The sequence below is a fragment of the Girardinichthys multiradiatus genome, chromosome 7 (genome assembly GCF_021462225.1).
Source record: "Girardinichthys multiradiatus isolate DD_20200921_A chromosome 7, DD_fGirMul_XY1, whole genome shotgun sequence".
Taxonomy (NCBI): Eukaryota; Metazoa; Chordata; class Actinopteri; order Cyprinodontiformes; family Goodeidae; genus Girardinichthys; species Girardinichthys multiradiatus.
In genome coordinates, this window is record NC_061800.1 from 7514431 (window position 1) to 7534829 (window position 20399).

Consider the following 20399-nt stretch of genomic DNA (forward strand, 5'->3'; position numbering starts at 1 on the left):
GTGCCCCAGTTGGTCAACTAATCATTAGCAGAATTAATCGAGAGGTAGGTAAAGATATCTCTTTCACTTTTAGCTTCAGAGTTTCGGCAGGCCAAGGTGGGTACATATTCATCAGTTGTATTGATTCTACCTCAGCAGATGCGAAACAAAAAAAAAGTTATGGACTGGCAAGACGGAGAGGAGATTTAGTGGGGTGGCACTATATGTGTTTGTATAACCTCAGTCAACCACACAAATATCAATAAATATAAAATTGGAAAGCTCTCAAATGAAGATGTTTCACAGTTTTTTAAGGTCTACCATAAAAAATTCTGCTGTGCTCTGCAGTGAATTTAGAAGCTATGTTTGACTACTTATATTTTTCTTTGGACACCTGAATGTGCCCCACTCATCACTGCATTGCCATGGCTAACAAGATTTTCTTCACAGTGTTTGCCATGCCTCCCAAGACAGCATATCTACTAAAAAAAATGTCATAGTTGTCATTACCCAAAAAAGGTTTTTCACAACATATTTAATATGCTGCAAGTCACTGACTCGATGCAATCTGCTGGGTTTTCTTAGATAGAAAAACGATTTAACCAATTTGAATAATAAATTGAATCTGACTGCACTGATTGATAGTTAGGATTAATTGGAATGTATGTACTTGAATTGAAATCTGTATGATATGATTGAATTTATTTTTTTGCACGGTGGCGCAGTGGGTCGTGCTGTTGCCTTGCAGCAAGAAGGTTCTGGGTTTGATTCCTGACCGGGGGTCTTTCTGCATGGAGTTTGCATGTTCTCCCTGTGCATGAGTGGGTTCTCTCCGGGTACTCCGGCTTCCTGCGATGGACTGACGACCTGTCCAGTGTGTACCCTGCCTCCCGCTCATAGACTGCTGGAGATAGGCACCAGCTCCCCACGACCCACTATGGGGAAGCAGTATAGAAAATGACTGACTGAATTGAAATAATACATCATATGTCATGTTGCATTCCAGCACCGTCAGACATTAGACAGTAATTCCCGGAAATGAGAAATGAGATGGGGCGCTCCCGCAGCAGAATCTTTTGACTCTCGAATCTCAAAAGACAAATGTAGATTAGCTGCTGATAATGATGTGAATGCTACAGTGTCAAATGTGCAACAAGGTAATGATGGAGTGTTATTTTCCTATAACCCCATGTATCTATACCAGTGAAACTAAAACCAGATATGGCATTACTGATAAATTATAACTCAAGCCTATAAAGATACTTTTATTTAAAACCAAAGTTAATGGAGGGATTGAAGTTTTCAGCCTCCCAGGATTGTTGACTCTTCAGTGTTGGATAGGAGTCACCAAACTGCTGCTGGACCTAAGCCTTTTGTTCACATTATGAAACGGTTTCTTTTACTGAGTTAAAGGAATCCCAAGTAATTTGTATGCTTTCTGTTTTGACTCCTCTGAAAGGTCACAGAAAATGTATTTAAATCAGCCTGGTGACTATGTTTAAATTGTGAAGAAAACTGCACTACACCTTCACCTCCCTGTGTACCCCGCCTCTCGGCCGTAGACTGCTGGTAATAGGCACCAGCTCCCCCCGTGACCCACTATGGAATAAGCAGTATAAAAGATGAATAAACCTTCAGTTCAGCGGGTGGTGGTAATAGGATTTTTTTTGCAGCAACTATGGCGCACATCCTATCATTCTGTGTTGCATACTCAAAGTCCCGCTGAATGTCTTCATCAGCAAAAATGCTCGTAAGAGTCTGGATCTCATCATTATCTGTCCGTTGTATGTCTTCTTCTTCCTTTGGTCCATTCTCAATCACAAAAAGTACAAATATGAATCTCGTATTAAGTAAAAAACAGCAATGGTGGGTAAGTCAGAACACTGCAATAAAGGGTCCACCCAGCCCTGCAATAGTCCTGGGGCTTTCTGATAGTGCTACCCCCAGACCAGGACCTTTTCTCTGGGAAAGTGTGGACCCAGTATATTGAAATTACTTGGATAAAATTGTGTTAAAACAAAATCCGGAGTAACGGCTGAAAGTCCCTGCAGTGGAAAAGAGGCTAATATGGACAACAATAGAGTATAATACTTGGAGAGGTTAATCTTTAATGAGATAGTAATCATAAGAAAATGTGTGGGAACCACCGAGTCAAAGCTGGGCCCTACCTGCCTGTTAGCTCCTCCTTATCAGGAAGAGATGAGTTGGCAGCAGAGCCAGCCACTGTCACGGCTCGGCTGCTGAGATGGAGTAGCTTGTTAAGTGTTCTCCCTGTGGACCACGCTCCTCCATAACTGCTCTTCTATAGAGATGAAGGGGGCTTAGAGGACTGTTATTGGCTGCTCTCCCTCATTCCAGTGATTGCTTGGTGTCTATGAGCATTGGCAAAGAGAGCGTGACAGACGGAGAGGGTCAGGCACTGCCCAGGGTATTGAGTACATGTGGGGAAGCCCTTAGTTGCTCTCATGTTGTTCCACATCTTCCACTATTTTTACCTCACAATACTTCACCTTCTCATTTTCATCTCTTATTTCTCTCTCTGAACCACCCAGGGGTGCAGTTTTCTTTGAACATGCAGTATAATGCATGTGGCAATCTGCATGCGCATCAAACAAGTGTTAAAACCATTATGCACCCTTTTGTCTGTCTCCCGGCCATCTGAGAGGTGCAGTTTCTATTCCATACCTGTGCTTAACATTATCCGTGTTTTCTGAGCATTTGCGCTGCCTCATGTTTCCCCCTGAACTCTATTACCAGACCTGGTACACTCATCAACATGAATTGTCTTTGGCAGACATTACTTTACCTGGTCAAGAACACAGAAGTTATTCTACACCAGCTGTAAATTACAGCTGTGGGACTTTTTTTGTCAGATGTTTGGCTCCCAATGGAGACCATTTTCGAGGCAAAGGCACATATTTTTCTGTTGCACACCATTCCAAATAAATCTCCCAAAATTATAGCTTTTATCCATTTTTTCATGTAGCTGAAAATAAAGCTGAAAACCTATCTTCGAAATGAACACTGAATGTCTGTCAGAAAAGAGTATTGAAATAGGCTCTTCGTTACTGATGGAAACAGACAGAGAACATTTACAACCTCAAATCAGACATTGTTCAGGCAGTATGAAAATTACAAATTTGGAAAAATACTTTATGTATTGACTTTGACTCTAATTTCATTGCAGACACGATGGAAATACTGCGTTCATGGTTTGTCTTGTCATCTTCAATAAAATTGTTTCTGTTTTTTCTTTCTGTTTTAGCTAATTTGGGGCTTGTAATTAAAGAAGAAATATAACAATACTATTTTTAATAATTTAAATAAAGCAATGCTCTTGATAAATAGTTATGATTTCTTCAGTATTCATTAGAGACTTGAGTCTCAAAGTATCTCCAGATTGTCAACAAAAGGTGACAGAAAATTGCTTCTCAAAGAAAAATGGGAAGGCAAGGAGTTTCTTTCTACAATGCCCAGTTTAATAGAACTCCAGAAAGGTCGTGTGCTCCAAACCTCTGAAAAACGCACCATCCAGTTTGTTGTCTGCAATAATTTCCAAACCCAGGCTCTGTGATCATATGGGCTGGCAACAATGTTCTCGTAAAGCCTAGTTAGCCGTTTTAGCTAACAAAGAATAGTAGCTTATTTAGCAACCCTTTTAGTTTAATATGTGCTTAAAATACCGTTAATTCAATACATACAATTAATACAATATCAAGGTGAATATGAGCACTGGCCACGCATTATCTGACAAATACTGACAAATACTGAGCTCTGTTCCAAACAAAGCTATCTACCATGTGGTATAAACAAAGTTATTAGCTTGTTAGCTGCTAGCGGAGATGTTTGGCATGTTTTAAGCAATATTCAAACCTATTTTTAGCAGGTTAGCTCAAGGAGATAAAAGAAAAAAACAGATAACAAGGAACAAACTCACATTACTGGAACATCATCTCATTCAAAAGAAAGTTTGTATAATGTTCAAAACACAACACAGAACAAATAGACTAGCCTCAATCCTTAGAGGCCTGCTCCCATTAACTCACCGGGTAATGAACAAAAACAAAGCCAAACACTACAAAATAAACAACACTTAGGTTGTTCCATCCTATACTAATTTTTTCTGCTCAGACACTACCTCTTATGTGAACAATTCCGATGAACAGAAATGAGGAACGTCTGAAGGGCATTGAGTAGCAAAGGTGGCAGCTTGGACTGACCGCTTGGTTGCATGGTGGACAGTGAACACAGACGCCATGGCGGCTGCTCTCAGTAGCAGCCCAGAGGTCTTCTTCAGGCAGAGGGAAAACCACTTTCTCTGACGTGATTAGAGACACCGTCTCTTCTGGGGAAATCTCTGTCTTAGATTCCTTTTCTGCAGAAGCTCAGAAAGAAAGGTTTAAGATCTCATGTCTTATTACCCCTTAACATGAATGCTGGATGCATGAACTGCAAATCCTTACTTAACCTTTGGTTGTCCTTTGATCGACCGGTACACTAACATCAGATCGTAATCAACGTTGGATCCAAAGATTCTTCAAAGTAGAGTCTTACTCACCAGTGAGTTTCAAAGACATTCAGGTTTTGTGCGCTGCCTCTTCTTATGCTGATGGGCAGCAGCATAGAAAGAGAGGTGGGACTGAGAGCAGTGTTTTGTTAAGGGATCCCCATGACATCCTGCATGGAACTCCTCCTTACTGGGGAAAGACCATTAATGCAGAAGGTTGAGATTTTAGACCAACATGTGTCATCTTCGAGACCACACTTTTTTCCAGTAATGTCTAAGCATTTTTATAACAAGGCAATATAATGATACACTATATTGCCAAAGGTATTTGCTCATCCATCCAAATAATTGAAACAGGTGTGTAAAGTCAAGCACCTAGGCATGGAGACTGTTTCACAAACATATGCGAATGGGTTGCTCTCAGGAGCTCAGTGAATTCCAGCGTGATGTGATTGGATGTCAACTGTGGAACAATTCCAGTCATGAAATATCCTTGCTCCTAAATATCACACTGTGAACGATTAGTGGTATTATAAGAAAGTGGAAGCAATTGGAAACGACAGCAACTCAACCACAAAGTGGTAGGCCACGTAAACTGGGGCAGCGGATGCTGACTCACATAGTGCACAGAGCTGGCTGACCTTCTGCAGTCAATTGCTACAGACCTCCAAACTTCATGTGGCCTTCAGATTAGCTCAGACAGTGCATAGAGAGCTTCATGGAATGGGTTTCCATAGCCAAGCAGCAGCATCCAAGCCATTCATCACTAAGTACAATGCAAAGCATCAGATGCAATGGTGTAAAACATGCTGGCACTGGAGTCTAGAGCAGCAGAGGCTTGTTCTCTGGAGTAACGAATCTTACTTCTCCATCTGCCAATCTAATTGACAAGTCTAGGTTTGGCAGTTACCAGGAGAACGGTCATTGTCTGACTGTATTGTCCACCAAACACTACAAAAACTACATGGAATTTTATTTATATGGATACCAGCTGGAGATGCAAAGGTCAGGGTGCCTTAAGTCTATGTATTTTAAGCAGCTGTCCAGTACTCAAGGACTAACGAAAAAACATTTCACAGGTCATTTTTTGTTGAGAAATTGATGCCAAAAACATCCTCCTTCTTGTGGTTGACGACAGTTGTTAAATTGGCTTCTGATGAGAAAGTGACTTATGGTTTATTGGGTAAGCTTCATAATTATGATTGTATCTAGTCTCCCTTTACCAGTTGGCTTTCTGCTCGATGACATAAATGTTGAAGAGTGGTCTTTGTGGTGTTTTGTGTGTGTAAATATAAATATAGGGTCTTGTTTACAAAAGTTTCAGTTAAAATGTACATTATAAAAGAATGTGATCATGTTCAGTAGTTTCTAGTGTTAGTATTCGAAAGGACTCTAATAATACCATTAAATATGCACTATGATCAGTGGGCTATATTCTTACAGTGCATACACATAATCTCTATCCTTTCACTTGGTGACCTGTCTTTTTTTCTGCCAAGCACCCCAAATTCTTCCATACTAATTATCTAAAATCGATGGAGGCTTTTTCAGTGCTTTAGTAACACATGAGAAGTCCTCACTAGCCAATTCTATCAACAAGTATTCACAATTCAAGAACTGCTTCCTTTATTTCTTCAAAATAAGAGTCTGGAACACAGATACAGGGTGTCAAGTTTAAAGCATACGCCTTCTTATCCGAGGCTCAAAAATAACTTACACTTAGGTTACCAGATGAATACAACTTGGTAGCAAATGAATAATGCTTTGCATGACAGAATCTATTCAATTCAATTCAGTTTATTTATATAGCGCCAATTTACAACACATGTTGTCTCAAGGCACTTCACAAAAGTCAGGTTCATACATTCCAATTAATCCTAATCATTGAACAGTGCAGTCAGAGTTAGTTATTTATTCAAATTGGATAAAAGGTTTTTCTATCTAAGGAAACCCAGCAGATTGCATCGAGTCACTGACTTGTAGTAGTCACTCCTCCTGGAGGAGCATGTAGCGACAGTGGACAGTCACTGGCGTTGACTTTGCAGCAATCCCTCATACTGAACATGAATGTAGCGACAGTGGAGAGGAAAAACTCCCTTTTAACAGGAAGAAACCTCCAACAGAACCAGGCTCAGTGTGAGCGGCCATCTGCCACGACCGACTGGGGGTTTGAGAGAACAGAGCAGAGACACTGCTTTGATGAGAAATATCTTGGCTTATTGGGAGTTCTAATCCACAACATAATTAGCAAATGTTTCTTGTTGGTCGTGATGGTTTTCTTTTATTTAAGTTGCCTAAAGCCCCCTCATAAAAGTTGTATTTAGCTATTTCATATTTTAGAGATCTACATTTATAATACTCTGTACAACAAATTTTAAAGGGCTGAGAATGGTGAGTAGGCATGCCTGAACACTGAGCTGTTGGATGACCCTGCCCTGCTAATCCTGCTCTGATGAGAAGATGACCCACGTCACTTCAGATGCAGTCACAACTCATCTGGTCTTGGTGACAGCAGGATCAGACTGCCTACAGCCAAGGTGGGGCTTGATCAAGGCTCGGACATCACTCACAAAAGTCACTGGTTCAGCTGCTGATGCAACAATGCTGCAATTTGACCCGTGGCCTAAATCACTGCAGCCTTTGGGTAAGGTGTGAAATGCTGGATGGGCAGTGACATATCACTAAAACGGATCAGAACAATTCAGGAAGTGAGACATTCATTACAATCCGTAGAAAGTAAGTAACCTTTCCACAGCTGTCACAGAATACTAACTTTATTTCTTTTTATTGCTGTTCAATTACCAGCTACAGCTACAGGACATGAAAGTGTTTTTACAAGTTGTCAGAACACTGCTTTTCTAGTGGTTTGTCATCTCAGAGAGTCCCAAGCATTTGCTTAATGTATCCTCTGGGTTTTTCCTCCACTTTATGCCTCTCACCCCACCCATCTCTCCCCAGATATGGGATTCACATTTGGCTTCTCTGGACATTTTCTTAATGCGATATTATGATACAGTATCTGAAGCTATTTACTCCCTGTCACCACCTCTCGTGTGGACCCAAGCTGAGTAAGGCGAGCAGGGGCTGTCAGATTTTGTCCAGGTGAATTATGGCCATTTAATATGACACTGCCCGCTGCGGTGATCGTTTACAAGCCTAAAAGTATACTCAAAACACAAACTCTGGTTACGTGGGTCTCATAGTCTCTTTCTCTAGGGGCCTGTTGGTGGTGTATAAGTTTTCACTCCCTCCCACTGCTGGCTGTAAATCGCCTCTGTCAAAGGATTGTGTATGTGTGTGTGTGTGTGTGTGTGTGTGTGTGTGTGTGTTGAACAGAAGGTGAAAAAATTGAGGGTCAACTGAGGTCCTTCAGGTAATTGCTCTTCTTAAACTTTTGACCTGCTAAGCCCTACTTAGTGTGGAGCAGCTTGGTCCCCTTATTTCTCCCCTGAGTTTTGACTCTGCATACCAGGACATGTGTGTCTATATGTGGGTGTTGCGCGAGATCCATCGACTACAGTTTGTGAACATGTGCTGCCAGCTTCACACATCCAGTGTTATTCTTTTTCACCTTTGCCTGGCATCACATTTATTGTTATCCCCCTAGTGCCCCATCTCTGTTTGCTCAGGTGATGTAAAATACAGGAGGTCGCCTTGTTGTTTAGTGCCTAACCATCTCTTCCATCAGCAAGGCGCTGATTGATGCAACTTAGGCTACTTTCACACCTCAGGTCTTGATGCTCAATTCCGATTTTTTGCTGAAATTCGATTCTTTTTTGCGTGGTTGTTCAAACTACTAATTGATTGTGACCGCCATCAGACTTCAGTCTGAATGGTTCACAACCACAAAGCGACATACATGTGTATATGGAGAATGTAGATGTCACCAAGCAGAACACTGTTTACAGAAGTAATAATGGATGTCAGCCTCTCTGTGTTATCATTAAGTTGTTGTACAGTGGAAGCCGAAAATATTATGACCACATCATAACAACACGAAGAAAGTTAAGCAAAAAGAGAGCACAACTATCAGCCTTTTGTGGAGCAGTGCATGCTACTTCTGTAGAGAAGTCAGGGTGGATACGTATTTAGAGCCAGGACAATGACATAAAGTCGGATGAAATGCGACATGATTGTTTTGTATGTGGACTCTTTGAAAACTTTAGGATACGTATTCAATTTATCCTGCTTTCCATTTGTATTTGGAAGTTGGAATATCCGCCTCCGAGATGGAAATTTCAACTGGAACGCCCTTGAAAGACGGAATTAGTGGGAAGTCGGGACAACACGACTATACCTGACTTCCGCATTCAAGATGGTTGCTACTCTCAGCAATAGTTGTAAAACATTCTTACTGTTTTTAGCATGTCTTTATTATTTATGTAACATTTATACAGTCATGCAAGTACTACTTTTTGGTGTTTATGGGACAAGATGCTTCAACACTGTTTATATGCACGAAATACCGCGTAGAACAGTGTTTATTGTAATTGTTATTGTTGTAAGACTGTTGTTACAGTTGCTAGTAATACAAGCAAAAACAAGCAGCAAACTGGAATGCTACAACTTGGAGATGACGTGAACTCCGAATTCCCAGTTCTGACTTCCTAGGTTAGTAGAACGCAGCATAAGTACAACATATGAAAGTGTCCCAATTCTGATTTTTTGTAGGTGAAAAGATCAGAATTGGGCCATTCTGACTGCCATGAAAAAGTCGGATACAGGTCACATATGGGCAAAAAAGTCGAATTTGGGCCACATTTGCCTGGAATGTGAATGTAGTCTTATTCATCTATTTGTGTTTTATCCTTTTCTGAAAACGTTTTTCAACACCTTTCTTAGGCGACAAGCATTATTATTGTAGTTCTTAAATGGAACTGTAAGGATTTTTTGGAGATACAGACCTTTGTCTGGGAAAAGGGTTGATTTAGGTGAAGATCAACTGTCCTGTCCTGTTCCTGTGAAAATAGAATGATCATAAACACATGTTCATTAATGTTCTAATGGGGAAAGTTTGGAATTTTAAAGAGAGGTTCTATGAAGTTAGTATTTGTTATAGTTTCCTCACCAGTAGTAAAAAAATCATCACAGGTACTTTAAGCAACTGAAAACAACTGAAACGGAAAATATTTATATTTGTGGGACCCAATTAGTGGATATCAAACCTCTACTTTTCCAGGCCTCGCATTTGTTTGGAAATGATCCCGACAACTCACTATCAGCTGACCATTCAGAATGATGAAGCTAGCAACCTCTACAAATATTGTTTTTAGGTTTCTAACCCTCAATAAACTATGATTTATTATTAAAAGACAAACCTAAAAACTCATCAGTAAATTACACTGACCTTATGTAGTTTGACTCCTTCAGGACTAATGAATAATGAATGTGCGTGTTTGTGAATGTGGGTGAATGTGGCTCTTGTGTGAAACACTTTGAGTGGTTATGACTGAAAAAGTGCTATATATAAAATTAAGTCCATTTACTATTTACGTTTATGTATTAAAATAAAAAAAGCAATGACTTGGGTAAAAAGTTTATTCCAGCCCATGCCTAGTCTTATTTATTTTATATGCTTAAATAATTTTTTCCTGATGAGAAAGGACTATCAAGCTTGATCTTAAGATTGTTTGTGAAAATGGTCCCTGGACTGTAGAGAAGTAACAAGGGCGAGTGATGTAACGCAGGGTAGTTCGATGATTTGGCAGCAGCCGAGCACACAGTCTCACAGAGGGTATGACTTTCAGAGTTTTATTAGCTTTCCATTGATTGCAGTTAGTCTCTTACATCTCAGGATGGCTGTTTTTATATTGAGTTATTTAAGAGTGATTAATGTAGATCTTACTATTTAGATCTGATTCTGTTGCAATTTTTGCCATCTTTTCCAAACATGCAGACACCAGATTTTCATGTAATCAGATGACTTACGAGTGACGATGAATGACAGATTGTCTGGGTGGATCTGTTACTTGTACAACTAATAAGCCTGTGTTATTTAATGATGCATAATTCAAAAATATTCTGACTTTAGGTGAGTGATATCTCAGATATCTCAAAAGGTCAGGTGAAGTGAAGATTGTTGAAGGTACTTTCCCTTCCTCCAATTTAACTGCTGAGGAAAGTGATCAAGGATATTGCATAAATTGGAAGCCCACCGGCCAGTTGTTTTTGAATAAACTGAATCTGCTTACAGTTTTATAATCCCGACCTCATAAAACTGGCTTCAGTTTTTGGTCACCTCCACCACCACCACCCCTCCACCCCCATCCCCCAGATAGGGGCGAGCAGGGCTGTCCAGGCCTGGAATTCCCATTTGCCTCTGTGGAGCATGTTGGTGCGTCAGCTGCTGTGTTTGTGAGTGGACGGCCGGGGGAAGAGAGAAAAAAGGGCGTATGATATATGATTGCTGTGTCACGATCCACATGTGATGGCCATCCTCACGGGCAGAGCATCTAGCCTGCTCCCTCCCTTTGCCGATTTCCCTTTCAGAGATGAAACGGGGGAGCGTGTGACTGTGGGACAGAGGAGAGGCGGAGGGAGGAGGTAAGAGGGAGACAGAGGGAGGAGAGAGTAATGCTCAGACAATCCCTGAGTGTGAGGGAGAGGTAGAATCAAGAGGAGCTGGCCGGGAAACAATAGTAGAACAAATCCTGTGTTGCATGCAGGATCTCAGCCTCTCAGCTGACTGCGATTGAAGGTAAGACCACCAGCCAGGGCTCCACATACCTGATCATCCCACCTACATCTACAGGGGGATCCTTTACAGATTGAAATCAGCTCTAGATTTCTTAAGGGATACAAATACAACAGTTTAAGGAAGAACTCTACTTACTTTCCAAACCTCAGGTGCAGAGTTGTCTTTATGGCATTTTCTGCTCTGTTGGATCTGTAATCAGATTGATCTGTTGCAACAAGAAACATGTTTGTGTTGGCACTGAAGGATTTGCTAATCAGGTACTGACAGGGAGGCTGGAAGGGCAGTGAGCTCATGGCATGCGTGTGTGTGTGTGTGTGTGTGTGTGTGTGTGTGTGTGTGTGTGTGTGCGGGCACTCATCTGGACATCCACGGCTATGTGTTTTACAGACTTATGTCCTTGACTGTGGGATTGACTTGGCCTGTTGTGTTGGACCTGGAGGCTGCTGACTTATGGTAGTAGGAGATGATGACAGACATAACAGACTCTGTGGTAGGTAGGAGGAAGAGACAGGCTACCACTTTCACTTGACCGCAAAGGAAACGGAGAAGGTGTTTAGATGAAAAATGAAGTGACCATAAAAGATTGGTGGATAGTGAGAGACAACTCAAGTAAGGGGAAGAAAAGGTTGGCGGAGTCAGGAAAGGACTCCATAAATAGGAGAAACAGAATGAAACTGAGATGTGTGAGAGAGGCTAGAGAGAAAGACGGCCAGAAGGACCCAAGAGGCGAGCCAAGGAGACGAAGTGATGCAAACGTCTCTGCAGATATCACTCTCCAACGTCCGGTGACACCAGATGAGAAACAGTTTGTGCAGTTAGAAAAAAAAGGTTTTATAATCCTGCTTTCAACTTCAGATCGCATTAAAGCTGTTTGGAGAGGTGAGACCCAACAGAGGTGAGTAGGAGGTGTGTTTGAGATGTAGCGGCCAGGTGGAGATAGACAGCAACATTCTGGCAGAGAAGTGCACGTTTAGTTTTCATGTCTGAGCTCTCATATTTCATATTCTCACAGATGCCTGTAAACGCACACACAAACTGAAGCCCAATGTGAGTGTATTTATGCAGACAGCATTGAAGGTTCAATATGCTGTTCACAAAGGCTCACCACTGCAGGAATGTGCTTCTGATAAATGGTTGTTCTGCACGAACTGCTAGACGTCCAGAAGAACCTCAGTGCCACCCTGCCCATTTTATTCAATCCCGGTGGGGTGCGGCAAAGCATAAAGAGCCGACTCCCCTTCTCGTTCACTTCACCTCAGGCTTGAAACCAAGACAGGATTGATTGAGTTGAAGGGCTGCTTTTTATCCTGCAGTCTCAAACTTTTTTCTATCTTCAGAGGAGTCGGTCTTTGAGGTAGAAATGGGTTTTAGTTATAATGATTTGTATAACATCTGTGCATTGTTATTCTGGTATTAATACATAAATGACAAATTTTATTCTACTTAGGTCACAAGTAATGAGTCAGTGTCAACTAAAGTAGGAGGATATTGTAAAGTGGTGGAGCACAAGAAAATACAAGAAAAGTAGCGTTTTTCAAGTAAACAGGCTCATTTCACTGAGAAAAACTGGGTGAATAAAAAAAACTGATATTAGCTGGCTAGCTAGTCTGGTTATCCGCTCTGGTAGCCAGCCAGTAATGGGCTGCTTGCTTACTGTACTTTCAAAACAGCGTTATGTTAAGATGAGAGATCTGTGGCAGCTCTTTAGTTTCCATTCAAGAAGTAAATGTTGTCTTTTAATGTGAGGAAGATAAATGATCCAATGTTTCTGAACGATGGACACGTGCAGAAACATGTGAGGAAGGTTCTAAGAGCTGTTCTGTTCCATGCAGTTAGAGAAAACTGTGGTCAGTACAGCTTTCCCTCTGGCATCTGAATATAATTTAGGTATCTTGGTAGAATGTTTAAAAGTGCTTCTGTGTCAAAATGGAAGCTTTCATTTAAAAACCATTAAAATACATTTTAAAAACACCATGATGATGTATGTATGTTAAACATTGGGAAAGTTATATTTTGAGATCTGAAAGTCTGGGCTAATTTATGACATCTTAGTTCTCATTAAAATGTGTGCAATTGTGACCCAAAACAGAATATTCACAAAACTAACATGATTTCTACTCGTAGATATTGCTAAGAAACTCTGTTAAGGTGGGATCTTTGAATTGATCTGTAACAACAAGGAAAACTGAACCACCATGAAGTTACTTATAATAAAAATTGTGCTGAATTTGAGATTGTTAAGGAAAAAAATTTTCCAAAAGTGCAGCCATCTGATTGTTCTGTTGAAAATCTACAAATCATACTATATTTAGACATTTGAAAGGGATACTAGTGTTTTTTCAAAAAATTTAGTCTCTTTTCAGGGGATAAAAGTAGCGTTTAAACCCAGTCCTCCAGATACTTGTAGCGCTGTCACCATGGGTGCTCAGGTTAAGAAAGTCTCCCCTTGCAAATTGAATGAGTTGATTTTTGGTAAATAAGTACCAGAAAACATTAATGGACTATTGGTTGATTAAAAATACTTCCCATCTCTTGATAAATAGAACACGGTTTTTTGTCAGACCAAAGATTTGACGCTGTCGCCAAGCTGTTTGTAAAAAGTTAGTAAGCAAAGAGATACTGAAATGATTTCTGGATGTGGTAACTATATAATATTAATAGAGATTCTTGAAAGTACAGGCCACAATAACAAGTAAGAAGCATTTTTTAAGGAGGTGGCGCAGCCTTTAACATAATTCCAAATCCAGCGACTGAAACAAAAATGGCAGCAAAGTCACTGATAGAAACATATCTATTAAAAGGACTGTAGGGACGGAATAGGGGAAAATTTAACCTTCATACCTGTGGCCAGCCCATGCCTAAAGCCCATCTTGTCTTCCTTGTAAGGAAGAGCAGAAGTGTAGAAGTGACAGAAAGTGTGCAGAAAGGTGAGGTGAGGGTATTGCTTTGCTCAGCTGGAAAAAAGGTAATTCTGGGTTTTCTCTGTCATCTCAATATAAGGACTTTAACCATGGGAATGGTATGATGGAAAATTAAGTGATTTTCAAAAACACAATTTTTTCAAACCATGTTATACCTTGATACTGTGAACCAATGCCTGCCCACACTGAGGTGTGTATGTTAAACCATTAGGATTAGGATAATGTGTTTATAATGAAACATCTGTACTACAACTGCATCCCCCATGCTACAGCAGCCTGGGATAAAAAGAAATCTGTGATCTTTCATGCAAATGTGTCCTCTGTGTCACCAAATATTCTGAGAAGCCTTAAGTGCAAAGCTAACACAAGCTCAGCTCCAGCTCACACCGCCGCCTGTCATTGGCTGTAAAGCACTCTCAAATCCACTCTGTTTGTCTTATCTTTACAGAAGGGGATATATTTAGTGAGGAGCTTAGCTTTTATAGCTTTTAGGAGGTTGGTGCGTGGAGAGGGTGAGAGTGTGTATGAGAGAGGAAGTTTAGATGTGTGTGTGTGTGTGTGTGTGTGTGTGTGTGTTGGCGTCAGTAAACGGTGGAAGAGCTTGGCACGCCGCATGCCAAACTGTGTTTGTGATTGTGCACGCTCTGTGTGTGTTTGTGTGCGACTGAAGGACAGGTCTCTGCACCCCCCCTCCCCCCCTCACTGCAGTCAGGAATCTGCCCTTTAGTTTATTAAAAGCTGGTGAAACAATGGATGGGGTGAGGCTGGGGATGAGGGCAGGTGGGGAGGTGAGCAGAAAATCGTGACGTAAACTCTGGGCACTTCACAGCGCTGAAGGAAATGAGAGGCAAGCATTGTGATGTAGATGAAAGGGAGACATAGAAGGGCTCCGACAAACTTAGCACTCTCCCTAATCTACCTGCAACTTCGCTCTGATTTCATCTTCTTCTTCCAGTGCCCTTTCACACACCTGTTTTCTTAGTCTGATTACGGGGGCTCCATAACTGAGCCCCGTCCCCACCCCATCCCCCCACCACCCTTGTTGCTGCTGCAGACAGGCCTATCCCTGGACACCAGCCATAGCTGTCGGCTGGCCAACAGGATGAAGCGGAGGATCCGTCAGAAGGTCTAGCTCCTCTGCTCGGGTCACCAGCATCCTAGTAATGCTTCGAGTTTTAGCACAGCAGTGTTATTTGCACAAAAGCACCTCGCCCTTTTGTACTGTGTGCACAAGGTGCAAGTGTGTGTGTTGGGGAACAAATTCCCATAAGTTAGGTGGGCAGAGGATATTTATACCAGCACCCCACTGGGAAGAACAACACATTTCATAAGAACTTAGAAACTCTCCTCTATGCAACATATGGCTTGCTCTGTCAGGAGTTGTGTTCTTTCTTGACATAGATTGTGGATTGGAAAAAAAAATTAATTATGACTGATTTACTCCACAAGCCTTCAGGTCTTAGATTATATAAAGTTATAACTAATAAATATTCACAGTGATCAGGATCAATGGATAAAATAATTAAGTCCTCATACTTGTTGCCTTGTGAGGCGTTTCAGTATCTTCTGTAGCTGCTTGTTGTGGTTGGTGGTGGGGAAGAATGGTCTGATGCAGGGAAGCAGCCTGGACTCTCCAGTTAACCTAGCATGCATGTTTCTGTGACTGTGGGAGGAAACTGGAGAAACCCCACACATGCACAAGGAGAATATGCCAACTGCAAACTGAAAGGCCTGAGCTGCAGTTTAAATCAGGGACATTCTTACCAATGCTCTGCTGCATTGCCCTAGTGTTAGTAAGTTCTGTGTTAATGCTTTAAACTAAGCTGAAAAGTCCCAAAAATCATCATTGGAAAATTTTGGAACATAATAGTTATGCTGAATTATTGATGATGTTTTGCTTGGGGCTGCAAGAGTGGGCACAGCTCACTTTTCTTGAAGAGAAACACACCTTTATCAACTAGAACGTTTCTTTATGGAGCCTCTAAACCTGATGGAGTAAACCTAAAAAATAAGTAGAATGCATCAATTGAAACCTGCATGCAATTTATGTTACTGCATAGTAGTTGTGACTGAACTCTTCATTAAAGCTCTTAGCAGACTGAGGGTAAACCTGCTATTATGGGTTGGGGATTTAAGGCCATTGTGAAATTGTCTGTGTTGCACTCTTCTCACAAAACGGTGTGAGAAATATAAAAGATTTACGTGTGTCCACACTTCATGATCGGTCAATGTATTGTTTTTCACACAGCAAAGGATTTTTATTTTGTCATTAAACTATCTTGTCTACTTGTTTATTTGACAGGGGTCTACTTATGAATTACTGTAAGTGATGAAATTCAGATTTGGCTAAAATGAATGAGATTGTTCGGCAGGTTTTTAATAGAAAATGTTGGCCTAAAATCGTTACCAGTTATAACTCCGTCAGCCAAAAACTAAAGAGAATATGTGAAGTGAAAAATGTTTAAAGGGTAGGAAGGCTTTCGCAAGGCACTGCATTACTGAGACTGTCAGCTTTAAGTAGTAGCTGAATAACACTGATTGTGCTGAATATTATGTCTTCCCTGATGTTTTATTCACTTCAGAAGTTAATCATAGCTAAGAAATTAATCAGGTTATCTTTTCCACCCACTGTTTATTTTACTGACAGCCATGCTAAATCATATAGCCTCTTCCAAGCATTTGTTGCAAAATTACAAATTTCAGTTAACTTTTTCTATTAGTCTAGAAAGCACTACATGGTCAAGCTTTCTCTTTTCAGAAAGTAACATTTGCAGAGTCCTTTATCCTCTACTGTTTAGACCATCTCTCACAGCGACTGTCATTTAGTTTTTACCAGAAAATAAAGACATCTTTTTACTAAATAGTTCCTGAAATAAGTAAATCTCTTTTTTAAAAGTCATATCTATTAAAATATCCATCCATCAACATACAGTGAGGAGAACAAGTATTTGATACGCTGCTGATTTTGCAGGTTTTCCCACCAAAGCATATAGAAGTCTTCAATTTTTATCATAGGTACTCTTCAACTGTCAGAGACGGAATCTGAAACAAAAATCCAGAAAAATCACATTGTGTGATTTTGAAGTAATTAATTAGCATTTTATTGCATTACATAAGTATTTGATACATCACAAAAACAAGACTTAATATTTGGTACAGAAACCTCTGTTTGGAATGACAGATATCAGACGTTTCCTGTAGTTCTGGAGGAGGTTTGCAGACACTGCAGCAGGGATTTTGGAGCACTCCTCCATACAGATCTTCAGATCCTTCAGGTTTCAGGGCTGTCGCTGGACAATACGGACTTTCAGCTCCCTCCAAGGATTTTTGATTGGGTTCAAGTCTGGAGACTGGCTAGGCCACTCCAGGACCTTGAGATGCTTCTTACAGAACCACTTCGGGTCGTCGTCATGCTGGAAGACCCAGACACGACTCATCTTCAATGCCCTTACTGAGGGAAGGAGGTTGCTGGCTTAGATCTCTCGATACATGACCCCATCCATCCTCCTCAATATGGTGCATCTTCCTCCAAACATGTGGAGTTAAGACCATAAAGCTTTAGACCACATGAGCTTCTCGCATTCTTCCTCTGGATCATCCAGATGGTCATTGGCAAACTTCAGACGGGCCTGAACATGCGCTGGCTTGACCAGGGTGGAACCATGGGAGCGTAGTTTGTTACTAATGGTCTTCTTTGAGACTGTGGTCCCAGCTCTCTTCAGGTCATTGACTAGGTCGTGCCATGTAGCTCTGGGCTGATCCCTCACCTTCCTCATCATCATTGATGCCCCATGAGGTGAGATCTTGCATGGAGCCCCAGATGGAGGGAGATTCACCGTCGTCTTGAACTTCTTCCATTTTCTTATAATTGCTCCAACAGTTGTTACCTTCTCACCAAGCTGCTTGGCTGTTTTCCTGTAGACCATCCCAGTCTTGTGCAGGTCTACTATTTTATCCCTGATGTCCTCACACAGCCCTCTGGTCTTGGCCATAGTGGAGAGGTTGGAGTTTGTTTGATTGAGTGTGTGGAAAGGTGTCTTTTATACAGATAATGAGTTCAAACAGGTGCAGTTAATACAGGTGATGAGTGGAGAACAGGAGAGCTTCTTAAAGAAGAATTAACAGGCCTGTGAGAGCTTTGCAAGTGGGAAAACTTGCAAAATCCACAGTGTATCAAATACTAGTGGTGAGTGGGAGTGGTAGCCTAAAGGTTAAAGAGCATGGCATTTGCTTCCCGGAGTGGCCACAAGTACCCTGGTTCAAATCCCATAGTCTTCCAGTCTGGGTCCTTGAGCAAGACCCTTAGTCCCAGAATGCTCTCTGGGTGTCACACAATGGCTGCACACTGCTCATAATAGGGATGGGTTAAATACAGAAGATGGTTTCATTGGAATGCACAATTGCAATGAAAAAATAAATTATTAAATATTATTTTATGACTTATTCTCCCCACTGTATATCCATCTCTCAGTTATTGAAAGTATTACCTTTGAGATCTTAGAATTAAACTGTGCAAACATGGTTTGATTTCTTCCAGAAGTAGGATTAGCGATATAACTCAACAATTATTGCAATACCAGAAGAACAAACTGTTAAATCCACACATATGCAGCGACAGACACATTCAACTAACAGTCTACCGTGGGTGAGAGTGGGAGTCATCTTTCCCACCGTATTTTCAAAGTACAACATCTCAATGTCTTCAGAAATTAAGCTGGGAATCAACATCTCATAACTCTCCAAATCCAAAAGATTTCACAGCAGGGGGACATTATGTAAGGATGGGCCTCATTGTACTTATGCAGTTCTGCTCTCCAGTTCTCAAACCAGACTGGTTCTTTCATGTGTGCTGAGCCTTTCATAAATTATCTGCCCCTCAGCAAGACCCCCAACGTCAAACCTACATAAAGAGATGGAATTTGCTTAACTAGATTTGATCCACAAAAGATGAAATTACTTTTAATGAGCAGTTATAGCAGATGTAGAAAGTGGTCTAAAGTTTCATAAAATGGATGTTATTTAATAATTTGGTCTGCCTCTGGGCCCACAGCCTGGGCTCTCTAATTAGGTTTTGAGTAGCGTGAAGTCCACATTGGAGATCACTTTGGATTTTAGGACTGTTGTGCCAAATTATTGAAGTTATTGTTTTTGAAGGCATAAATCTGTGGTAAACTCGTCCAGCAGAGAGATTCTATGGAGTCACAAGTAAGGTGGATGTTAACAACAGAACCAAAGCTCAGTGTTTGGGGTATGTTTGTCCGATCCCAAATGAATTATCCATACTTTCTAATGAAAGTCAAGTTAGTTCTGAAGTTCTACATGTGTTGAACATAAATAGTATTGTTAATGTTAAATATTCTAATTATGATTGATATGGTGCTGTGACAGCAGTATAAATGCCCTTTGAACATTCTCATATTTTGTCACGTTACAACTTCAATGTATTTTATCATGATTTGATCATTTAATTATAAAGGGGAGTAGAAGCAGCTTTCCCTTCCTTCACAGATACAAGTCTTTGTATGTCTCTACCAGCTTCTAGAGACTGAAATGTTAGCATCTTCCTTGCAAAATATGTCGAGTTCTGTCAAATTGGATGGTGAGCATCTCCGAACAACAATTAAACAACATTCAAAGCTTGAGTTGGATCAGTTGGATCTAAGTCTAGACCACGGGTCAGCAACCTGCGGCTCCCGAACCGCATGCGGTTCTTTAGCCTCCTTTTTGTGGCTCCCTTGGCTCTGACAAAAGGCAAAAGGCAAAAAAATAAATAAATATAAAATATAATTTATTTAATAATTTAACTTTTATTTACATTTATGTGTATATATATTTAAATATATATATATATATATATATATATATATACATATATTATTACTATTGTTATTATGTTGGAGTTTGATGTTATACATTAACGTTGAATTTTAAAAAGGTTTTTTTAAATGTCAATCAAAATATACATCACATCCACGTCTATAACTCTCGCCTTTACTGGCAGGTGGGTTCTTGAGGTTGCGACCCCCACGGTAAGCTAACCATGAACACATCCCAAAAAAGAAAAATCTCAGAAGATAACAGAGAGTTTAGTCCTGGATGGACAGATTTGTTTGTCTTCCCTGCCAACAATGCTGGCTTACTTGTGTGCTTGATATGTTGTGTAAAATTAGCTAACAGTAAAAATCATAACTTTAAAAGACATTTTCAAAATAAATACTCAGCATTTTCTGAAAAGTACCCAACTGAATATGAGCAAAAGAGAGCTATTTCGGAATTACTTACATTGTGATGTTGC

At 40.6% G+C, this 20399-nt stretch overlaps 1 protein-coding gene across 1 annotated transcript in view; it reads left to right on the plus strand.

The window, feature by feature from the left end:
* The first annotated feature begins 10977 nt into the window (after positions 1–10977).
* LOC124871450 (norrin cystine knot growth factor NDP) overlaps positions 10978–20399 on the plus strand; it is a 35249-nt gene continuing 25827 nt past the window's right edge. Inside the window, exon 1 of the mRNA XM_047370734.1 lies at positions 10978–11183. The gene's annotated coding sequence lies outside the window, so the exon portion shown is untranslated. The remainder of the gene's footprint in view (positions 11184–20399) is intronic.